Source organism: Danaus plexippus, chromosome 5, assembly GCF_018135715.1.
Source record: "Danaus plexippus chromosome 5, MEX_DaPlex, whole genome shotgun sequence".
In the NCBI taxonomy this organism is placed as follows: domain Eukaryota; kingdom Metazoa; phylum Arthropoda; class Insecta; order Lepidoptera; family Nymphalidae; genus Danaus; species Danaus plexippus.
Genome location: NC_083539.1, coordinates 6,161,351 through 6,184,259, shown reverse-complemented (window position 1 = coordinate 6,184,259; position 22,909 = coordinate 6,161,351). Strand labels below are relative to the sequence as shown.

At 31.7% G+C, this 22,909-nt stretch overlaps 1 protein-coding gene across 4 annotated transcripts in view; it reads right to left on the bottom strand.

The window, feature by feature from the left end:
* Positions 1-22,909, bottom strand: part of LOC116769106 (homeotic protein antennapedia-like) — a 169,565-nt gene that overhangs the window by 70,789 nt on the left and 75,867 nt on the right. The window contains exon 1 of one of the 4 annotated variants that reach the window (XM_061528238.1): positions 7,897-8,003. The exons of the other annotated variants lie outside the window; for them this stretch is intronic. The gene's annotated coding sequence lies outside the window, so the exon portion shown is untranslated. Of the gene's footprint in view, positions 1-7,896; positions 8,004-22,909 lie in introns of those variants that run through there. 4 annotated transcript variants of the gene reach the window in all.

Below are 22,909 nucleotides of genomic sequence, written 5' to 3'. Positions count from 1 at the left end.
TACAATATATTTTTATGCTATCTGAAAAGAAAGCTACTATCGATTTTGGACCTTACTGCATTGAGTTATGACTTTCTAACAATTTTTACGCGTACAAAAAGTAATTTTAGTTTGTTTTAAATGGAAACGTAATCAGAGGTTAAGCTAGTCCCTTTGAGTTATAGCGTTGGAGGTTTATAAGCATAGATTAAGATTATTTGTGCTTAAGTGACATGAAAAACTAATTAGGCGTAAAATATATGTACCTATAGTTCACATAGCGATAACACACTGTCAACTAGTTTGCAATATGTCTGATCTATGTCAATAAGTCAATAGTTATCAAACATAATTTATCATCCTTGCCTACTATCTATATATATAAGGCTGTATAGATCGCATAGTAACGAATTCCATTTCTAATGTTTACAGTTATAGATACTTAAAAATTTACTTGCAACAAGCTTGCTAGCCTTTATTAAGGTAATTATCGTTAATTAAATTAAAACAGACATTTGAAGTATTTTTTATTTATTTAACTCAGACGTCGACTGAGCTATTATATCTATACAATAGTACGTACATCTTGCTAGAGCAATCTCTAAGAGGGGTGGGGTGACGTAGACAAATGACGCGGGGCGAACGGCATGAGTTATGGCCACCAATCGAGAGTGCTTCTACGGCGGCCATTTTTAATTTTTAGGGGTATACTTTACCCTTGTGAATATTATTTGGAAGCCATTATGAATTACAGCTTTGTGTTGTGTTTGGTTTAATTTTATTGCATAAAAATATTATTGTTTTAAAATTACTATCAAATAACAATTATCACGAATGGCTTTTGTATCGTATTTTAAAGTTAAAATATTTACGAATTATCAGAAACCTATAAAAATATTATGTATGTAATAACTACTTTATATAAAACAACTGGCAATATTGTGGTTACAAATCGCAAAAAATCAAAACATTCCTTTGTTCCTTTTAATAATCAGCATGGAGTGTAATAATTATTTTTAATAAGTCTATGTTTAATTGCATTACATAAATATTATTAGCAATTAAGTGATAATCGCATTCAAAAACAGAGAGGGCGCTCTCTGATGAAAGAATACGTTGCTTACAATGGAGAAAGTACTTGTTTAGAATAGTGACACCTAGCGGCAAATAGACAAACTTATTACAAAAAATCGGTTCGGTTGTTAGAAATGTAACTAGATTGTATTGAAACAATGTATATTATAAAGTTGTAAAAAGATATTCTTTCATATTTTTAGTTAATTTTTTTAAACATATGTTTAGATGACGTAATGCTATAAATGGTTTATTCGAACAAGGCGAACGTTTATCACATCGTAAACAGTATCATTAATAATTCATCACAATAACTGACGTACTGACGTAATTATCACAATTACGGCCACCCAGGCGGTTTCTAATGTAATATTAATTTATCTTTTATTCAAGTTAGGCTAAAAGATAAACGAATTAAACCTTATCTTAGGTTAAACCGCGTGCGTAATTAAAGGTAAACTAAACTGTACGGTGACAATAGGAGGCCGGCCTTATGCTCAGATTGCGACCGTGATAGGCTATTTAATTTATAAACATACATACATTATAAATAAACAGCGGCGTGTTACAATGTAACTCGAATGACTATTAATTTAATTAAGAGTTCAACGACCTTAAAAATTAACGCCTGTTCCTAGGTGATAAGATTGTAGCTCATAAATTAATTGTGTTTCTTACCTAAGGCTCATGTTCAAGGAAAATTAATCGGACGGTTTAAATTAAACAGCTGATTAAGCAAAAGTGTTCATTTTTATATTTCCGTTATTTTTATTAATGTCATGTTCATAAAATGCCTTATCTGAAATTGGATTAGAACATTTAATTAATCAATGTGTTATAAAACTTTTTTTATATTAAAATATTTTGGTAACATTAGTGTTAATTACGTAGCAATTACTCCATTAATAGTTTAATTTACAAGAGACCATGCGACCCTTTAACGGTCAAGGGCCCAGTTGAAGAATGTGCAATTACTCAGGACTTTATATTTATGTGAAAAGTTTTGACAAAGAATTCAGTATATAAATAAAATGTATTCTAAATTAATAGAAGCAGCGTTCTAATGATAAAAATGTTAGATATAATAAAAAAAAAATAATAATGTATTTAAAACCGTTTAATGGTACTAAAATTAAAAGTTATACTAAGATATTATATTTTTATGCTTTTGTACGTTTTTCACATGATTAACTATAAAAAATAATGAGTTAATTACTTCATTGAACCCATATTTATTTATCTTTTGAACACACAATATCAATTAAACCATATAACCCGAATAAAGGCCTAAATTAAGCCAGTAGAATAGTTCACTAAACTTAGTTACCTACATAGGTTTAGTTAACTTAGAGTAACTATAGAGTATAGGTAGTTTTTGTGATATGATATAGTTTCTAAAAATTATTATTATACATAACGAACATAATAAATATTTTTAATAAACATATGAGTAATACATTATTTACTTAGATATCAAGGTTTTAGTTACTCACATAAGGTCAAGACTATGATAATGTTTTACAATACAATCAATTGTTTATATAATGGTAGAATCAGTAATGTTTCATAATTCTATCTAATTTACACAGCAGACTGGCTCACGGGTGTGACGTCGTTTAAAAGAGCCAAAGCAAGCGATGCGCGCGATAAATAATTTTGTAGGGAACAAATGAGCAACTGATTAATGCTTTACGTACCCGATTCCTATTCCAGAACGTACAACGCAATCCAGAAACACAATCCCCGGGAGAATATGTACCAACCGCTCGCAGGATGCATTCACGCAGCTGTTTAATTGTATTCTAGTACTTCCTAGCTCTCCTGATATAAAATAATTTCTGTGCAAAATTTTGCTAAATGAAAATAGCACAATTTGTATATTATTAATTCATTTATATGAAAGTTTTGCTTACAACAATATATTGTTTGATTGATTATAAATGTTTTTATAATTCTCAGCCATGTTCTATGGAAATATATTCGACAGTACTAACAAAAATATTTATTATTTTTAAGTGTTTATCACATGGGTGTATATAGTTACAAATTGTCACATATATAATATAAGATTAGTTTTATATGGATGTAGTATATCATATCTGATACGTTATAACCTCCCCACCAGCCTGTAGGAATAGCTGACCGATTGCTTATACAAGTCAGGTGTTACTGAAAGGTTATTGTGAAGGGTCCGATTCGCCGAGCCAGAGGTCCGCTATGATTTACTACGCCCCTATTGATACCCTTTTAATTTCGTTTTGCAACACCCGCCTGGGTTTGTTATTCAAAATAGGGAGAAGAATGACTTTTCCATTCCTTTTTTTGTTTTTGAACGATTGTTATTTTAAAAGTTTTTATTTTAGGCTGAATAATTAAATGATGGTATGGAATCGCAACCGATTTAAAAACGTGAATGTTCATGAAGCCTTGCTAAGCTTAAACACACCGCGAGGTTTACTTGCTGGATAATATCGGTTCCCATTTAGCATCCGATATCACAATACAGACTGCCAGCCGATTTAAATTTATTTCGGACGTCGGTAACTTCCAATTTAAACCTCTTAATCCTCTATGATGTATGTCGGTATTCGGCGGGATTAAAAGTTCCACGGAAAATAACCGGGAAAACCTTTTCCGGGGTCGGATTGACCCGGGCAGAAGCGGGATTAGGCGACCGGGATTGGATATACATAAATCTCGGACAAGGCTTTAGGGGCGACGCAATTAAGCCGGCAGAGCAGATATGTCATTTTGTGACGAGCGACGTCCGATACTAATCGCACAATTCGCACAATACAAACGAAAATACATAATTTTAATATTAAAATTCAGCAGCGGCCGCTTCCCGCTCACAATGGTCGCTCTGTCGTGCATGGCGTCATAAATAATTCAATTTCATAGTAATAAAATACGCGTGACCGGCGCTACGGCGTGAAAACTTTTCAGCAATTACGGTTTAAATTTAACAAAAAGCTTCTATCGATCGGACGAGGTCTGCGGGGACGGAGGGGTCAGTGAGGAACCCCGGACACTCGTAATTCATGCATCAGCTTGCGCGGAAGGGTTAAACCATGAGTGCAACGATGACTTATACTTTGTGTTAATACGTTCCAACTGAATTCAATCTGTGCCGGCTTAATTAATTTCGAAGCTATCTTCAATACCGATATTAATGTACGTTTGCTACATTAAAGTGGTTTATTTGAGGCTCCCATATGTTTTACTGTCTGTGTAATTGAAAATTAAGATACGCGAGCTATATAAACTCAAGTTATCTTTGACTATGATGTATGTGTCTTATACATATACATAAATAATATACGCGTATTAGAGAGATAAATAGCACATCGCATATGACATTTAGAATCGTATGGAATCCTATTTATATTTATAATAAAAATCGATGTACTCGGCTAGGAATATAACATTAATTTTTTTCTCCTCATCGTCTTCTACAGATATAATTAGTACTTAAAATAACGAATTCGTTAATATTTAAAATATTTCTTTAAGCATATAAATTGGAATTGAAAGAGTTTGAACTGTATATGTTTATGTTAAGTATGGTATAAGGTGAAAAAAACTGTAGGCCACTTATCGCTTTGCTCGGCCATAAATGACTGATTTATTGCAGTTTAATAACAGCAATTAGTTACGCCTCCCGCGTTACTATTCCCATTGACACGTTCTAAGAGTGTAAATGTTACTCAGAACTTGATGTAGGCATGTTCATTGATCGTTATACGGAACGTAAAAAAAATATTCAATTATAACGACATGCTAGCGAACTACGAGTTTGAATAATAATAAATAAATAAATAAAATGTGTTTATTAATTTACATATTAAATAAACAACAAGTGTCTTAGTTTTGTAATCATATTATGTTAAGAAATGTAATCCATAGTCGGCAACCCGGATATGACGTGAAGCGGCCATTAAAATTAGGGTTGGGCCTCGGCTAGGGCTGGGTCGGCGCGCCTTGGGGAACGGTTATCGTATAAAAAAAAAGAATGAAATCATACAAAAAAAATAAAATGATGTGAAGATTAATGATTTTTTGTATCAGAGAATTGATAAGTAATATTTATTTACTTCTTAATTAAATGAGTCCTAATAAAAAATAAATAAAAAATCAAGAATTGAGCATAAAAACAACATTTCAAATATTAAGCAATTCATTTGTAAAAAAGCAAAATTTATGAAACAATAGTGTTCAGTAAAGATGTTTATAATAAGGGAGAATGAATTAAAAAGCAATTTGGTAACCGTTACTAATTTAGAACGAGCGGGCCGAAACTCTCAATTTGGGGGCGCGCCCAAAACGTCCCTAATCTAAAAGCTGACAGTCCGCTGGCAGATGTGCCTTTATATACCCTTCTGATACCGTAAATAAATGAGCAGGTATATTTTTTTTGAATTGAAACATATTTTTTTACTATCATATAAGAATTTTTAATTTTAGTGATCCTTGTAAAACGTAACGCGTCTCCGCCAAAGCGTTAGGTCCAATTAACTAGATGGCTAGTTATGATTTAGGCAAGTTTCGTGAGCCATGTGCTCATTAGACTATAAATTCTAGATGAAAATCAAAATTTATATAACATGAGATAATATATCACGTCCTACGAGTGGTTTCGGGTCCGATTTAAATCTTTTTAAATACCACCTATTTCTTGTGCGCCTACGCATCTCTAAATTTGAAATTCGTATGAGTCGTAATATGAACACACCGGTCAGATGTCTTAGAATGTTGTGTTTTTTGTCCATTATTAATTAGCATAATATACTGACACGGAATCGCATGTCCGTTTTTAGTCTCGTCTAATTTGACACCTTTACTTATTTTACGACACTGTTCATTTTGTATTTTTAATGTCTATGAATTTATTTTTATTGTGATTATTTATAGTTATGTTTCAATTCTGAATGCGTTCTTGTCGTAAGAAAACAAAAGTATAAGTACCTAATATAAATATGTCATTTAATAACGTTTCACAATATGTAAAACATTTTAAAGATTGTGTAAATTAATTTTCATTTAAATTATATGCAGTGAATTTTTTAATATTTTTTTTTATTAATAGCACCCAAGATAACAAGCTATTTGAATAAATTTCAACTAACAAACAACTGTTTTATCTAAGTTAAACACCTTTACGCGTACTTATAATAAATTTGTATTCAATTCTACAAAAATTATTATCAACGATGTGTCACATAAAATTTTCTTGTTATCAAGAGTATCGCATATGCCTAATGCTAATAGTATCCGAGCGTGTGCGTTGCCCCCGAGGGAAGGCAGCCTTTTTAACCGATTCAACTTAAGCAACCGATTCGGACGATCCGGCCCATTAAATACTTACAAAGTTTTTGAACGAACCGATTATGCAAATAGGCCTTGTGCTCGCTATTAGAAGCTTAACAAACTTTATTAGAAACTATATATTTAAATGAATTAACTTATAACAAAATGTTTGTTTGTTAAATACGATTAAATGTTTAAAAGCATTAAATGCGAGAAAGCTTATTCTCATACAAAAAAAAAACACTTTAAAAGACGTCCCTAAAATATATACAATAGTTGGTTGAAAGGAGAAATTTTATATGAGTATTAGACAGAAAAAAGACATTTCAATGGCAACTAAAAAATAAACAATAGAAAAAGGTCCTACAAAGCAAGGAATGAAAGAACTTCGTAAAAACTTTGACACATTTTTAGTAACATCAGGCACGTTGCGTTCAGGCGCGGGCATATCGTAAATAATGTAGCGTCAGAATGAAAAATTACCATCACTGTCGGATTTATAAATTTTATATATTATAATACAATTATTACTATCTGAGCGCAACACTTGATAACTTCTTTTAAGCGTGTGAAATTCAAGATAATGTTTTTTTTTGCTAGCCGTATTATTTATTAATTATATAATATGGTTGCAGCCTTGAAAGAGATCTAGTTTTAAATATATAATATTTGACATTGCATAACATTTTCTTATTTTTCCATACATAGAAGACATTTATTGCGCATTATTTAGATTGAGCGGGAGATTCTTCCTTGATTCCCTGTAGCAATCAGATCTTGGTTATTGCGACTCAGATCCCCTATATATTTCCTGAACGGATAACTGAAAGAAGTGAGCTTCTTTCTACGTAGGAATGATAAGAATTTCATTTCCTCGTCCTTCGCTATCCGGGGAAGTCGCTGACAAAAATAGCTAAGTGATAAAAGCTATGAATTCACTTTAACTGCTGCTGTTACATGGACTTATTTATATATTATGGTTTAATATATGAATGGAGTTATTTTTTAATATAGAAAATATTTTTAATTGATTAAAATAATATTAAGAGGTATTCTTTTTCGCGGAACGCTACATATCGGAATCGGCTTTGATTTTATGAATTCCAAACTCTAGGTCAAAACTTTGGTCCGGACCTTTGTCAAAAAAAAACTTATATTGTAAAAACGTCTTATGTTACTTTTATTACAAAATGTGCCTATTTTAAGCGTGTCAAGGTTTGATATCATTTTTTCTTCCGCGAGGAGTTAAAGTCTGCCTCAAGCTCCAGGATTCCAGATGACATCTTTTATCTCCATACATTTCAACTCGATCTTAAAAGAAATCACATTCAGCCGCAATAACATTTTTTACATTTCGTTAGATTAATTTCAAACAATAAATTTTGATTATAACACAGCCGATAAAACTATTAACATTACAGATACAATTCGAAATAGATAGTTCATAGAAATGACATTACTAATAAAATGCTAACATTTTGTTCTAATGGAAGCAAATTATTCACAATAATGAAGTCATCCGTAATGGCTACTTACTGTATACATAAATCCTCTTCAAAACTTCTATAACCACTTATTATAATTAACGACGACACTAAAGCACTAATAAATAATCTTCGTTATCACAGAATTCACGAAAACCATGACGGTTTCTACTAAGTTTCTTATTGGATGATAAAATAAATTAGTTCAATTATATAATATATATATTAATTAATGTCGCACTCACTATTTGGATACGTTTGATCTATACAAATCCTTATTTACAACTGACACAGTCCATGCTATAGACCGTGTCGCGGAGGACGTACCGCGACCACAAAAGCCTATGTTACAATAACAACCATATCGAGAACTGTTAATAATGTATTTTTTTCTAACACAACTCTACGACCCCAACACAGAGACTTGACTGTACAAAAAAGTCACGAGGTAGGGGAAAATTCGTAAGCAACAAAAGTTTTGACACGAGTAGTGCGCTTGGGCAAAGTCTATTTTAGTGCGTGAGACGGATATATCTAATATTATCTAATGTCTGCGGGGTGGAAAGAGACGGTTAGATGGATGTCTGTCGCGTCCGCTTGAAGTTTTGGGGGACCGAGACCGCGGGATACCGAGTAGGTGGTGATATAGCTTTCGTAGCTCGTCCGTTCCCAAAATCGACGGCGATGAGTAATAATATTTGAAAAGCAAGATTTGTTACCTGTCGACCGCTAGAAGATAATGCCTATAGTTTTTTTTTTCAGAGAGGAACACAATTAACTAGCCCTAAAACATAAATCATTCTGTCATACGGAAACCGATACTGGACGCAGGTTGTACAATTATATTCAAAAAAATGTAATGCCGGTGGGAAATTGAGGTATTTTTTTATCCTCAAACTCCGAATTGGAATAGATATTAATACTTTTTTTTTGTTATATATTCTGCAATTCTAGTTATATTTAAGGTTTATATAAACAAGTTAAAAATTATGTAATAAATATGGTATAAAAATAATTAATTATAGTAAATTAAAATAAAAAGTTAATAGCGGTCGATTATCTTCTCAAAAGGTGACCGTTCAATAGAGGTAATTTAACAATTACGCCAAGCCGCGAGCCTCAATTACACCGAAGAGCTCGGAAAACAACGACTTTATGGCGTTGGTCGTGGACTTCGAAAATTGCAATTGCAAGTGGCAACAGAAATTGTCGGTCACTCCCATCCTTCACAAATCGGGATCCAAGCAAATCAAATTGCTGGGAATACAGAAATAAATTGCTCAGCAATGCTCTATCGCCGTACGACTAATGAAGACGTTTTAATTCTATATAATTTCGTATTCTGTGTTGATTTTTTAAATATAATTTTACACGCGATCTGTGGGCGTTACAGCGGTTTTTATTGTCCCGAGTCGTGTTTTATTCCGCGACGATAGACATGTAATTCTATATACAAGAGAACGATCAAAAAAAGATGTATTATCCGTCCGAGGGACCTTATTTCGTGGGTTATAAATTTCTGATTAAAAAGAAGTGCCACTATAATCAACACAAGCAATTTAATTTAAGCGACATAAACACGAAGCTATCTGGCAGTGCATCGATAAGGGCGTTAAATGACAAACTGCGCCTCAGAGAAATGCTTTGCTTTTTATTTCCTTTTTTCATGATATCGAAAGTATTTTTTAAATACGTACCTATATTATAAGAGTCAAAATAAAGGATATCTTATTGTTTAGTTACTTTTACGATTATATATATATTATAATACTAAGAGCATGAACTTAAATATATTTTTCTTAGAATTATAAACATTATAAAACGATTTTTTTAAGCATGACTTTAATAGCGATTATATAACATTCTTGTAACTATAAACATTGATAATTAATATCATATATAATCTGAATGTTGTTATTTAAAATGAATCGTCAGACCATCAATCTAAAATGGATCGGTATTATCGATCGAATATGTACATACCTCGATGAAGACATTGGGAGAACTGGTTTTACCTACATACAGTATAATGATATATTTAACTCGATGTTCGATAAACGATTAAAAACAGTTATTCTAAACAAATTGTTTATAAAAATATGTTGTAATTATCTCCTCAATCGTGAAAAATCGTTTAATAAATCTCACCATAAAAATATACGTTATTAATAAAGCGGTATTAGATAATGTTAAACTTAAAGCCGAGTCTATAAAGAGCTATTAATACTTCCAGAGTGCCATTCCTCCCACCTAATATTTCAAATACCAATAAGCCACTAACCCTCGAACGCGGCTCTAATCTAAACGGCCTTTTTTAAAACTATTAAAAGAGCTCGTTTAAAATAGCCACCGAGTCTTTAGTGGTCCGCGTCTATATCTTGTAAACAAGAAGCATAGACGTATGGTTAATCATACGCGTCCCTATATTGCGTGTATGTAATATATTAGATTGAATACATCTGTTTTTATGTTGGTGAAGATTATGTGTTTTATATATGTTATGGAAACTATATCGGTGGTGACGATTGACAATAATTTCCACCAAATTGAAGGCGTCGATGTATTTGTTAGTTGTGTGTTGCTTTTAGTTGGATTTGTTTTGACTAAACTCTCATGAATGAAGTATAGCGGGTGAAGTTGTTTTTATGCGAAATATTTTCCTGTTATTTAGTTTTAAAATACTTCAAATCCGTTCGGTAACAAGTTAGGCTATCGATCATAATATTGAGGCTTACACGGTAGGAAATTTTACATACGTAAATACGGGACGGTACGTCGAATAACTTCATTGAGATATAACTTTCTTAATAACTCAGAGAACAGAGCCTGCGGTGTTGCAATGGCTTTATAATTCTGCACTGATTTAAAGGGGTGCGGCGGCCTCAATTTTGTCTTGTACCGATCGTGCAGTACATAAATTATCAGTTATTGATGAAGACATTAAATCTGAACTCGGTACAACAATAATTAAACACTCTTTGAGAATCGGACTTTGATAAAATAAAATAAAAATGGAATTGAATGAATGGAATGGAATACAGACTCGTAACATGAATTAAATTATATTAGACATTACAAGTTACAAAACCAGAAAGCAAAAATTCTCTTATAAATCAGTATTTTAATGAATTCAACTCATACATACAATGCAAAAATCTGACGTTATCATATATTCGATTCAAACAATGTTTTGCTGACGTTACATTAATAAGGGATTGTTTTCGTGTCTGGCTTTGCACTTCGCTGAATCTGATTTTCGGACGCGGCTGTTTAAAATCAACTTCTTATTTTACTTCCAACCAGTTCAACATAATTCCAATGTTAATAACAGCAGGAAAACAAATGAGATTAATTAGGTTTTTTTGTCCTTACTATAATTAACGCTTCAAAATATGCGCTTTCTTACTCATTGCGGAATTAAAACGTGTCAACTTTTTTACACTACATTAAATTCACGCTAATAATTTAAGTGGCATGTTCATAGCTATTGACGACAGCGATCGCATTAGGTCCTTATTCTGTAACGATTTATTCTTTAAAACATAATCGAACAATCGTATTGAAAGACAGATAATGATTTATGACTCTCGCCTCACTTTAAATAAAAGATCGCCGTAAGCTTTCAACGAACACAACTGGAAAGTCACGAATGTAATTTAAAAACTCTGATACGGTGTATGATATATTGTATTAATGCATCCGATCATGTACTCTGTATCAAGATGTAGCTATTCAAGTGTATGCCATGTGACACTGTCGCCACTTGTGTTTTCTAACCTACATGAGAACGAATGCATCTGTCAGTTTGTCCGTAAGCGATAGCGCTCTCATTCATGTGTTGAACGCAGGAAGGGCCAGAGACAACTCATGGCTACTTGAAATCCAAAGCTAATAGGAGGACAGCCTGTGACTTGCCTCTAGATTACAGTGTGCCTAGAATAAATTTATCAATAGAATAAAATATTTAACCGTTTTACGTAACCGTTACTGAACGCGATTGTACACAATGTTTATAAATTAAACAAAAGGTTTTTTATTAATTCGTCATTGAATTTATTCATGGGATCCAATATAATTTTACGCCCAACGATTAAGCTGACTAGAGACATCGTTACTACTGATCATTAGTTCATATCTTCTTGACATATTTTTGAATATACTTGTAACTAAAAGCGCGCAATAAATGTGTTTGAAATTTTAGATAGTTTATGATGTCTATTGTTCGCCGAAACAGTTCACTGTGGAACGGACGTTATACTAGCTGTTACTATATCACTGACGTAATAACTATTTTATTTAACCTCTAAGAGAATTTGACTACATGATATTTGTGTTAAAGATATATAAAAATCTGTTGGTTGGAATAAAATAATTATTGAAATATTGAATAGTTTCAATACTCAGCTGCTGGTATTTTGATAAACAGAACGGTAAGCGGCGACACTATGTAACAAGAGAGGCGGTAATCGTACGAATAATTTTAAGTGATATGCTAAGGAAAAATAATCTTAAAAATATAAATTGACGTGATGTTTCAATTATTAAATTGTTTTTATAGAAATTTATTTCATTGTATTATTTTGATATTCATACATCAGGAAAATCGATATTAGATTGTACATAAGATTACTCATAAAGTAGATTTACCCATAGTTTATAAGTTTACTTATAGTATACAATAGAATTACAATATAAAAGTATTTAACAAAAATATAACAAATAAAATCAGATCTTACGAATTTTTTTGAAGCCAAGTGCTTGATATAATTTTATAGTGATGTTTGTGTACACATCTTCGTTAGTATTACTTTAGTGTGCTATAATATTAAGATAATACTCTTACTATGAAAAGTGCAATAGTATAATAAAAACTAGTTAATAATTCGTTGAGTATGTAGTGTGCGAAAATTCCTCACATTGAGTATTCGATGTATGCTTGCGAGGAAACGTTGTTGAATAACAATTGAATATTGGCAGAGCGCCGGAGTTAGCCGACTATTTATAGTTTAAATACAAATTAATAAATATAACATATATATATTTATATATATCCTCAGTAATAAAACGCAATATTCCGGAAGAAAATTGTGAGCCATATGAAAATGTTTGAAAATTTTCACTTTGCTTTTCAATTTGCTTGTTTCACTTGAGAAACAAAATAAACCATTATTAAGCAAAACATAAATATCTCACAAACTAAAGTGAAAGACATGAAAACAGAGCAGGCTATCTTGGCAGTGACAACTTCAAATGATATTGACAATGGTTGAAGTTGGCACTTTGAGAAGCACGTCCGGTGTATGACACGACACTAGTATCATACATGACTTGCTTGACAACTTTGGAAACATATTTGTTGTTTAACACGCCATTTGAACATTACGCAACATATAGATCTAGAGAATTGTGACGTATACAGATCTCTCAATTCTATTTGGTATTAAAAACGCGCTGCTGCATCAAATATCCATAGCTAATCTGTGAAAAACCTAGGTATATAAAGCTGGGTATTTGTTGGAAATCCCTCTTATATCACATTAATCGCGACGCATCTAATTGAGGAGGTTGTACCGTGGTCTACGAGTGCGGAATAACTAATTACTATGTCCTTTCGATAAATTATAATCTTAGTTTTATTCATATCCCTACATATAAATACACTATATTTTATTCATAATATTAGCGGTAGGCGTCAAATAAATCTTATTTTTCCTCCGGGACAGGTAATTTTAATGCATATTTAATGGACAATTCTTGGCTTCAAATTCGCTAAGATAAGGTACAGCTATAATGCATGCAGCTTAGTTCTGTATTATTTATCGTGTGATTTTTGGCAACGACTGTTAGTAAAGCTGCTTGGCTCAGCTAGATTTGCAATCTTCATAATGCATGCACTTTTGCAAACATGGCCCGCGGCCTGTTTTTTGATATATCCATTATTTGCTTTACTCGTGACTTTAACTATTTTTTTTCCTGATTTAACTTTAGGCATATTTAAAGAGCCTATTACCTATATATAAATATAAAGTCTATATTTGTTTTGCCACTTTTACATATTATAGTTTGAATATACTTTGTGTACACAATATGTAGTATACATACACTATACTTCGTGGTTATTATAGTTTTACCTAAGCATATGTGATATTATTAATCTCTTTATTTCGACATTCTTTACATGCATGGTGCTGGATTCATGATTTACGTACCTGAAACAAAAAATAATAATAAGTTTTGGAAATTATTTTTCATTCATCGACGTAACAATGATTTTAATGCATTTCAAAGTGGAATTATTATTTTGTTCAGAGTAGGGATTATTTGTTTGAATTAACATGTTGTAAAAAAGTTAAAAACCGATTTATTTTTTTGGCGTAATATTTAAGATCTAGATTTTAAAAACTTTGCTCCTAGAACCGTAAACACCTATATAATTTCAAGTTTCTGTGATTAAGTTTCTTCTTTGCTCGAATAAAGAATTGACGGTTAATACATGATTTATTTACCTACAGTGATTTATGTAATGTGTAACCCGAAATTCTGATCGCGTTAAGCGCCGCCCACACTCACGGTCACTTATAAATCATGCGCGACAACTCAAAAATGCCAACTTCAAAAACATGTTTGCCCGACCAGTACACGCACGGATGGAAAGACAAGAAAAACAAACGTAAAAAATAAATTACTTTTGTATACCTCCTTTCTTTCCCGTTGTTGGACGCCGAACAAACCATAAATCACAGAAAGATAAGCATAAAAAGATTGTACGAGGTAGGTACACGGTAGAACTAAACTTTTCATATTTCGTTATCTTACGTCAGACAGAGCTTTGATATGAAAACATTCCTTATCGCATGAAACTAGGTAAATTTCAGCTTATGATATTAATTTCACTATTTGGATCGCAAGAAATTGTGACCAACAAATGTTAAATTCTTTGTTTATAAGGACCACGTTTTTTTTCTATTACATATATAATGATGTTTTATACTAAATCTTAAATACCACAGTGACCTGTACGTTTAACAAATTGCTGCCGTGTACCGCGCTGCCACATGAGGGGCCATTTGTCAGCCAGGACTATACACGGGCGCCTACTGAGCAATTAGATTTGTTAGCTTGTACCCGAGCAGTTTCATCACGCCCCCGCTCAACAACAGATGCTTGGACTAATAACTCTCGAAGTTTCCCCTCCGGCCTCACCCTGCCCACATCGCCTGAGCTACCCCAGCCTCCCTAAGCAACCCAACTAAGATAGATTGTGCCACCATTCTTGCAATTTTCCTGTCGTATCTTGCCTCGTAAATTCCAAGTGATATATTGCTTTGGATCTCTCGCGATGCGACCAGGAGCATACTCGAAATATGATAAGAGTTATTTATTATTGTTCTTATTGGTTTTCTAGGGGGCTGTATGTAAAAGTATTCCTTTATGGGGTGCTATATTACGTATCGATCGCCGCTGAACCTACCGTTACATTCGACTTTGAATATAATTCATATGTACTCGAAAGAGCTTAAACGGGTCTCGTAAATCACATGATTCAACCTTAGGTATGTAAAAACAAACACTTGATTTATTCGTACACATGCGAAATGAAAGCGGATTAAACGTTATAATAAAATTGTACGCTGAAACGGGAATATTCAAAATGCCACAACTCTCACAAAATTAAATAACGGAATCTTTATTAATTTTGTACTAGATTAAAAACACTTGGCCCTTTCGCTGCAGCAGGCGCCATCATTTCCATATTCTAACAGCAATTAATTATATCATTGCCATCTAACAAATGGTAAGAGGAAATAAAATACGTCTGAACCGACATTAAGGCTATATAGATACTATAAGTTGGTTGATAAATATGTACAATGATAATACCACAGTTATTTAAAGCAGCTGTAGGACTTCTACTTATATTATTTAAGGAAAGCAGTAAGTGTAATTATATTCAAATGAATTATATAGAAAATTCATAGGAATGTGATGAAAACAATTTCTGTATATGGTGACAGAAATTTTCATTTAATTACTTTAAGCCCTTTAAGGAACAGCTCACGCGTATACGAAATGTCTGTGATGTTTGAAACTTTATATTCAGACTATCTTTAAGTCATATACATTTTTATGAGTTATTATTTTTAATACGGTCATGAGATCAAAGTTGTCATAACAACACACTAACTGAAGAAATTATTCTAATATATATTGAAGAATTTTATAACAAGAAAGTAACATTTTATACATATGAATGAAAATCTAGAAGCTTTAGAATAATCTGCGGCAGTTTGAATGGTATAGAAAATACTGTAAAATCGATAAAAATATAGATATATGACGTTATTTAAGGCATAAACAATAGGGAGGAAGCCGTTTCGTCGTCGACGGAAGCTAGTCGAGTGTTGGTAGCGGAACTGTTATTGCCGGAATGACTACTACATCCGGTCGAATAGACTTCAAGTCTACTCAGGGGTGACTGAATCTTGATTTTCCTTGGAAAATCTGCAAGTCATGAGGTTGTTGTATTCTCTATTGCAACAAATATGTATTTATTATAAAAGTAAGATGTTATCACGATCCAGTTATCGATTATTAGGATTGACTTTTTTATTTTTTCTAGCAATTAAACGTTCCAAATATATTCTCATATTACATATAAATACATCGAAGTTACGTTACTACAATTAACACTTTTACTTTAGATTTACTTTTGTCTTCTTTGGATGAACTTTTATTATAAGTTCTATTACCAAGGAATTAGGGATTAAATTCGTATAAATAACGAACGTCCATCTAACTGAACGGTGGCATTTAATTCTATTCACGTGCAAAACATCACGACCTATTAATTTTCTAGGCGCTGTCGCCTTCCTCGTTTCGCTCACTTTCGCTTTCTGTAAGGTCACTGCGCTTTTTGCCTAACTGGCGACTAACAGGGTTAACCTATGTTATTTTAATCACTAATTATTAATCCCATTATCAATACCAACAGACAATAAATCAGTTTGAAAACTAGCTTTAATTAGTTTTCGATCTAAGAATCCTTGATCTTTGGCATATACGGATGTTCTATTGCATATTACGAGACACGACAAAACATTCCTCGTTAGTGATACGTTTCAAAGAGAACAGGATTCATAATTATAAATAATAAATTGTAATTATTTACAATTACAGTTATGAGAATTGAGGCCATCAAATGATCTGAAAAATTGAAGCAGTGACATGTCAACAAATAAACACTGATGTGACAAAGTACTATTTCACAAAAGACGTCTACACCAACCCTTCAAATATTCATTGTTGAAGACAACCAACACCAAGATGTAAAATAAGTGCGCGAAACAATTTTTAATACACTCTGCACCCTATTATAGATGTTTTCACACCCTCAGTCTGCGGTGACATTGAAAACCGACTCTATGAAAAAACAAAGCTAAAACATTATGCAAATGGCATTATGTTCGTATTTTTGCACATTTCGCTAACTTTATGAGGCGAATAGAAAGGGTTGAGGGGTTAAGAATATCTGGGGTAGTGTATAAAAGTTTTTGATTCCTCATTGTCTGTCGCGGTTTATGTAGTGAATACAACTAAACCTACATTGTTACATATGTATCAAGAAATTATCATTGAAAATTTGTTTTGAAGGGGTTATTAATTAGCTTTATTCATCTTATTGAGACGGCAGTTTCGTTATTTATTCCTACCTAAAAGTTTGTCCCTATAACTTTATCACTCTTCTCTACCAAAATTATAATCTAACCAATCTGTTACCAGATAACATAAACTTATCTTGATTAATTCAGTAAGGCAAATATCCCTTTGTAATTACTGTTCATATTGTTTTCGCATAAATACTTATATCATTAATACGATACTTAAGATCGAGTTAAGATCTTTAAATTGACAATGTGAAATGTAACCATATACGTGCCAAGTAGTTGTAACCTGTAAATAATCAATAAAATATAACCTTTATGTAAAAAGGGACAAGCCAAACTTACTAAAGAAAATCTGATAGTAAAAGTTAGAGTAACAAAAGGAACCTCAGGAACATTTGCAAATATTGTATTCACGCTAAGAATCCGTCTCAATCCATGGAATGCCATCAGAGTAACTGCTTATATGGGCTATCGCGACTCGCAGATCTCATCACAGATTTGTCAACTAGGCTGATAAGTGACTTCCTCAATTTACCTCTTCGATCATTTACCTACTTTCAGTTCAATCAACTCAGGAATATTGTAAAAGGAAATATGTTTATTTACAGTGACGATAACTTTTTTAGCCGAACGAGTTTTGTGAAAAAGTTTTGGGCCATAAATGCAAATGGATTTAATATGAATAATATTATAGAAACATAAAGATTTTTTGAAAATCAAAATAAAAGACTATAATTTTATTTCCACATAATAATACCAACAAATATATTACATATAAGTAATGAATTATAATTATATTCTAACTAAAAATAAACTGAAATTTTCAATAAACCCTAATGACTCTGTTGTTCGAAACAAATGGAATTTAGCTTATCGATAAATTTAAAGAAAAATTACCCAGTTGCATTCAATTAATTCTTCCAAAATTGAATATGTTAATCATAGAATTAATGGAGTAATTAGATAATAGCACTAATAATAAAGTCAAAAAATTATTAGATCCACAAGAAACCTAAAAATATGTAGAGCAAAAGTGTTACATTTTACATTTTTAAGGTTGCATTACTTGCGTCATATATGAAGTTGATGTTACGTACTTTATGTTTGTATATCATAATATATGATGTGGATCTCATTGGAAAAATTGTTGAAGCAAAGCTGATTGACGTAACACTTATGTGGTCATCAAACCAACATTGTATAAGTGTTATTTTTATTTATAAATTCTGTATATTTCGTATTATAAAAAAATAGCGCTACAGAGGAATGTTGAATTAGGTAGGTATGTGTAATGGTAAATTCATGTTATCTATGAATCTTAGTGGCTTTTGGGGGATTAGTTCTGTAATACCGTACGTCGATTATATTCGAGATGGATGTTGGCTAAATATATCGCAGATAGATTTTTCGTTTAAAAATTTCAGCACACAATATAAAATTCACCGGCTTTTATATATAGATAAAATAATGGTTATATATAAAATCGATGAAATAATACTATTTAGTATTAGACCAATACACAAATTCAAATATTGACGGCTGGCTTGTGATATCAGAAGCATGTTCTATCCCCGATACATCATTTGCATACGTACAAAGGGACCACCAATTTAATTTTCATAAAACGAAACCATTTTAAATAGGTCTGCGCCTGAATATAACTTTACCGTTCTATACATTTCCATATGCCTATTTAATTTTAGACACTGTTTCCATGTAAAAATTGATTCATTCAACCTTGAGCAAAATATTAATTGATGTTATAAAATAGATTCAATGATGAATCAACCAATTCACTAATTGTATAAATTTATTTATTTTTGGATTAGCAAAGATAATAAGTGTTTAATTATTAGTATAGTATAGTATTTCAAGTAATGAGTTTTAATCTAGTTTTTAAAATAAATTCTAACTTAAGTTTGTTTGAAAATTAAATCCGGTCTTAGTATTCATTAAATGATTAAATATATATATATATATAACCATAAATAAATATATAAGTAAGATGATAAAATAATTAAAAAACTTCAAAGTGTAGACAGACACTGTATTTCATAGTCCCAATAGTGAAAAAAATATAATAGAATGATATTATTCATTTTAATAATACCTTTACACACAACATAAATAACATAATACATATCATAATGAATATAAAAGATGTTTCCTTATCGTATTGATAGTTTTATCTCGACGTTCAGACTTCGATTGCTATGTTAAAGTACTTCTTGACACGTGACAAAAGCTATTTACTTAATCTAGCCTTTGCAAACATTAAAACTAAAGCCTTGAAGTTTTTAAAGCAAGTATTCTCACATTCATACTTTTTGTTTCATATACATCAAATTAAAATGTACTGTAACGTATCGTTATAGAGTTCAATATCGTATAAATATGCTGTAAAGCAAGCTGTCAGTTTGTCTTTATCAGTGCAGTGTAACCAGTGGCCGTCCGATGTGCGGAGTAAATTTATTAACTGTGATACGCATTCAGTGTAGCGAGCTAAAAGGTGATTTTAATTAATATTAATTACCCCCACACCTCTAATTATTGTAATTCGCGAGATAAGGCGCCTTTGACGTGCCATGCCGGGTGGCTTCACTAGACTTTGACATGCACTTTTTTAATTCGTATTTATTTAATATAAAATTTTAATACCGTGCATAGCAAAATTACCTTTGAAATTATGTGACAGTCAAATAATTCGTGTTCAGATAACTACGAGCCAGAGATAAATATACAGTTCTCATCTTAATTTCTAAAGTCATGAGCGTTTAATTTAAACGATATTAAATTCGTTTTTTCTTTTAGTACCTATTATATTACAGCCATTTTGGGACAAACTATAATAGCGATGTTCAAATTTATTCAAAGTGAAGTTTTAATATATGTATTTTTTAAATAATTTTATCTGAATCTAGATAATTTAGATTTATTAAAAAAAAATCTTATTCTTTAATCTATTCTTATTTAAAAACACCTGTTATTATTTTAAAATTATATAGTTGTTACTTAAAAACAAATTTATTGTTATTAATAATACTGTCTTTAATCACGTAAGAATTAATTAATGCATCGGTTTATTTTGTCTATTTTAGAAAATATTATTGAATTTTTCTTGGGTTGTTAAATATGTTTGAACAAATTTATTTATACTAAAACATTATTTGGGTCTTTATTTTTACTTCATTCATATTATTTTTATACAAACGAAATCCAATTTCATACAAGAACGTAAAGTAATAAAGAAATTTCAGTAGACAACAACAACGGACTAATCAACGTGGTACAAGCTATGGAGGATTAATCAAGTTTAAAACAAAACGTGTAGCGGTGAGTACACTTGCGCGCACAACTTACATGCTATGGAATTATATGTGGCTTAGTGTTACGTTACTGTACTTCTATTCATTTATTATATATACTATTATAATATCGTATACCATGTATCATAAAAAAATATATATGTACCTTACAATTTTACTTTAAAAAATAATTAGAACGTCGACTCTATAAGTGTAGCGTTGGTTGTAACGATAGACAAGTTTCACTTCACTTAACACACAGGTTATACAACTTTACGATGCAATTTAAGACAGAGTTTTTAATATATAAAACGAATGTTTAAGACGCTTGTACCAAATACGTAACGTAAAACTGTTACGGCTCAAATAACGGTTAAAAAAGAAACAAGTCCGTGGACAAGTCCGTAATTCTTCAAGAGGTCGATTCCGACTGTATCTTTAATACACAATCTATTGAATCTCAGGCTTCTAAATAAAATAACAAATGAAAAACTTTATAAAGACTTTATTAATAAATGTATATATTAGGCATGGTATACTAAAATTTCGCCACCGTGTGCTTTGTATTGATATATATATGTTTATTGCGCGGCCGAATCAAAACTTGATATATTGTCCTGCGCGCGTGCTGTTCGCGACTAACTTTCATATTTGGTAGCTTTACGGAATACATTTACTGGGATACGGCACTTTAGATTTTCAGTTCATGGTCGTAGTTGGAAATGTACTTATAAATAAGACTTTCTTGAGGAAAGTTAAATTATATTATATAAAAATGTCGTGTGAATGTTGTAAGTTTATCACTAATATATATATTATGCTCACATAAGTGTAATCCATCGTTATATTGTTTAAAATACTCCAACTATGAAAATTCTTTGTAACATGCGGGCGACAGATACAAAAATAAACAAATATATCATCGCTTTCGCTAGTGAAAGTGTAATGTAAATTATGCGCAAGGCCCTTCCAGCGATTAATTTATTTGGCAATGTTAGATACGTAGATATATGGTTGAGCCAAGGGAATAGTTGGGATGAGGAGGGATAAATTATTGCTTTCTACAACTATGTGTCTACACCATGTGTATGTTAGACACTGTTTTAAGACCACATGAATTACGCCGTATAACTTAAGGATCAATATAGATTAACTTTTATACGTTTGAGATATGTTATGGTGTTTAGAGATATCATGAAAAATATACTATATATACATTAATATCATATTAGGGAGTGTATGAAAATGAACATGTTCTATCCTGTGACAGTTGATACAACATGTTTCATATTCAGCACACCGTAAATATTAGGTAATTTTATGTTTTCGGGTTTAATGCGGATACCGTGTCAGAGGCCGAACTCTACGAAGTTGGGAAAGTTTTAATGTACTACATACAACACGTGTTAGATTTTTTAATGTTTAACGACCTTCAAAACTTTTTTCACAACAATTGTTGTATCTTTATTTAGTAAAACATTTGGATAAATTGTTACGCAAAAAGATAATTGCTCACAATGTGTGGGATTTTATCATATGTCGACTTTAAAAATCTTCTAGTCGTTACTATGTATTCTATATACCTAATATGAATCAAAACTGGCTGCCTATTAAAGTTCTTCGTGTATTTGTTAAAAAAAAAAATCTTGATTCTGCTATCTATAAACATGAAAATTTTATTCTGTCAACAGAAGCGCTAGCAATTTACGGCATCGAAAAAAAAAATTAATGTAGATACTCACAAAAAACGTAATAGAGAACATGCGACAACGGCTATATATCAGTAGGGTGTTGATTCATTGGCAAATAAAAGTCTGCGGTACAGAGGCGTCGCGACAAAAAATAATTCATACATCCAAACATTTTCCGATCCATTTCAAGCACGTTCAACCGTTCGATTGTAATGAACACGAAGGAAATGTCATTCGACTAAAAAGCGTCAATGCGTTCAGAAATATCTCAAGACGCAGGCTTATGTCGTCGTCCGACAATATGAAATGTACAAACACTTTTGACATCGCACAAATGGGATGACGTGTTCATTTAATGGAAGTAGAGAGGAAAAATGTTGCATATAATAATATTTTATAAATTA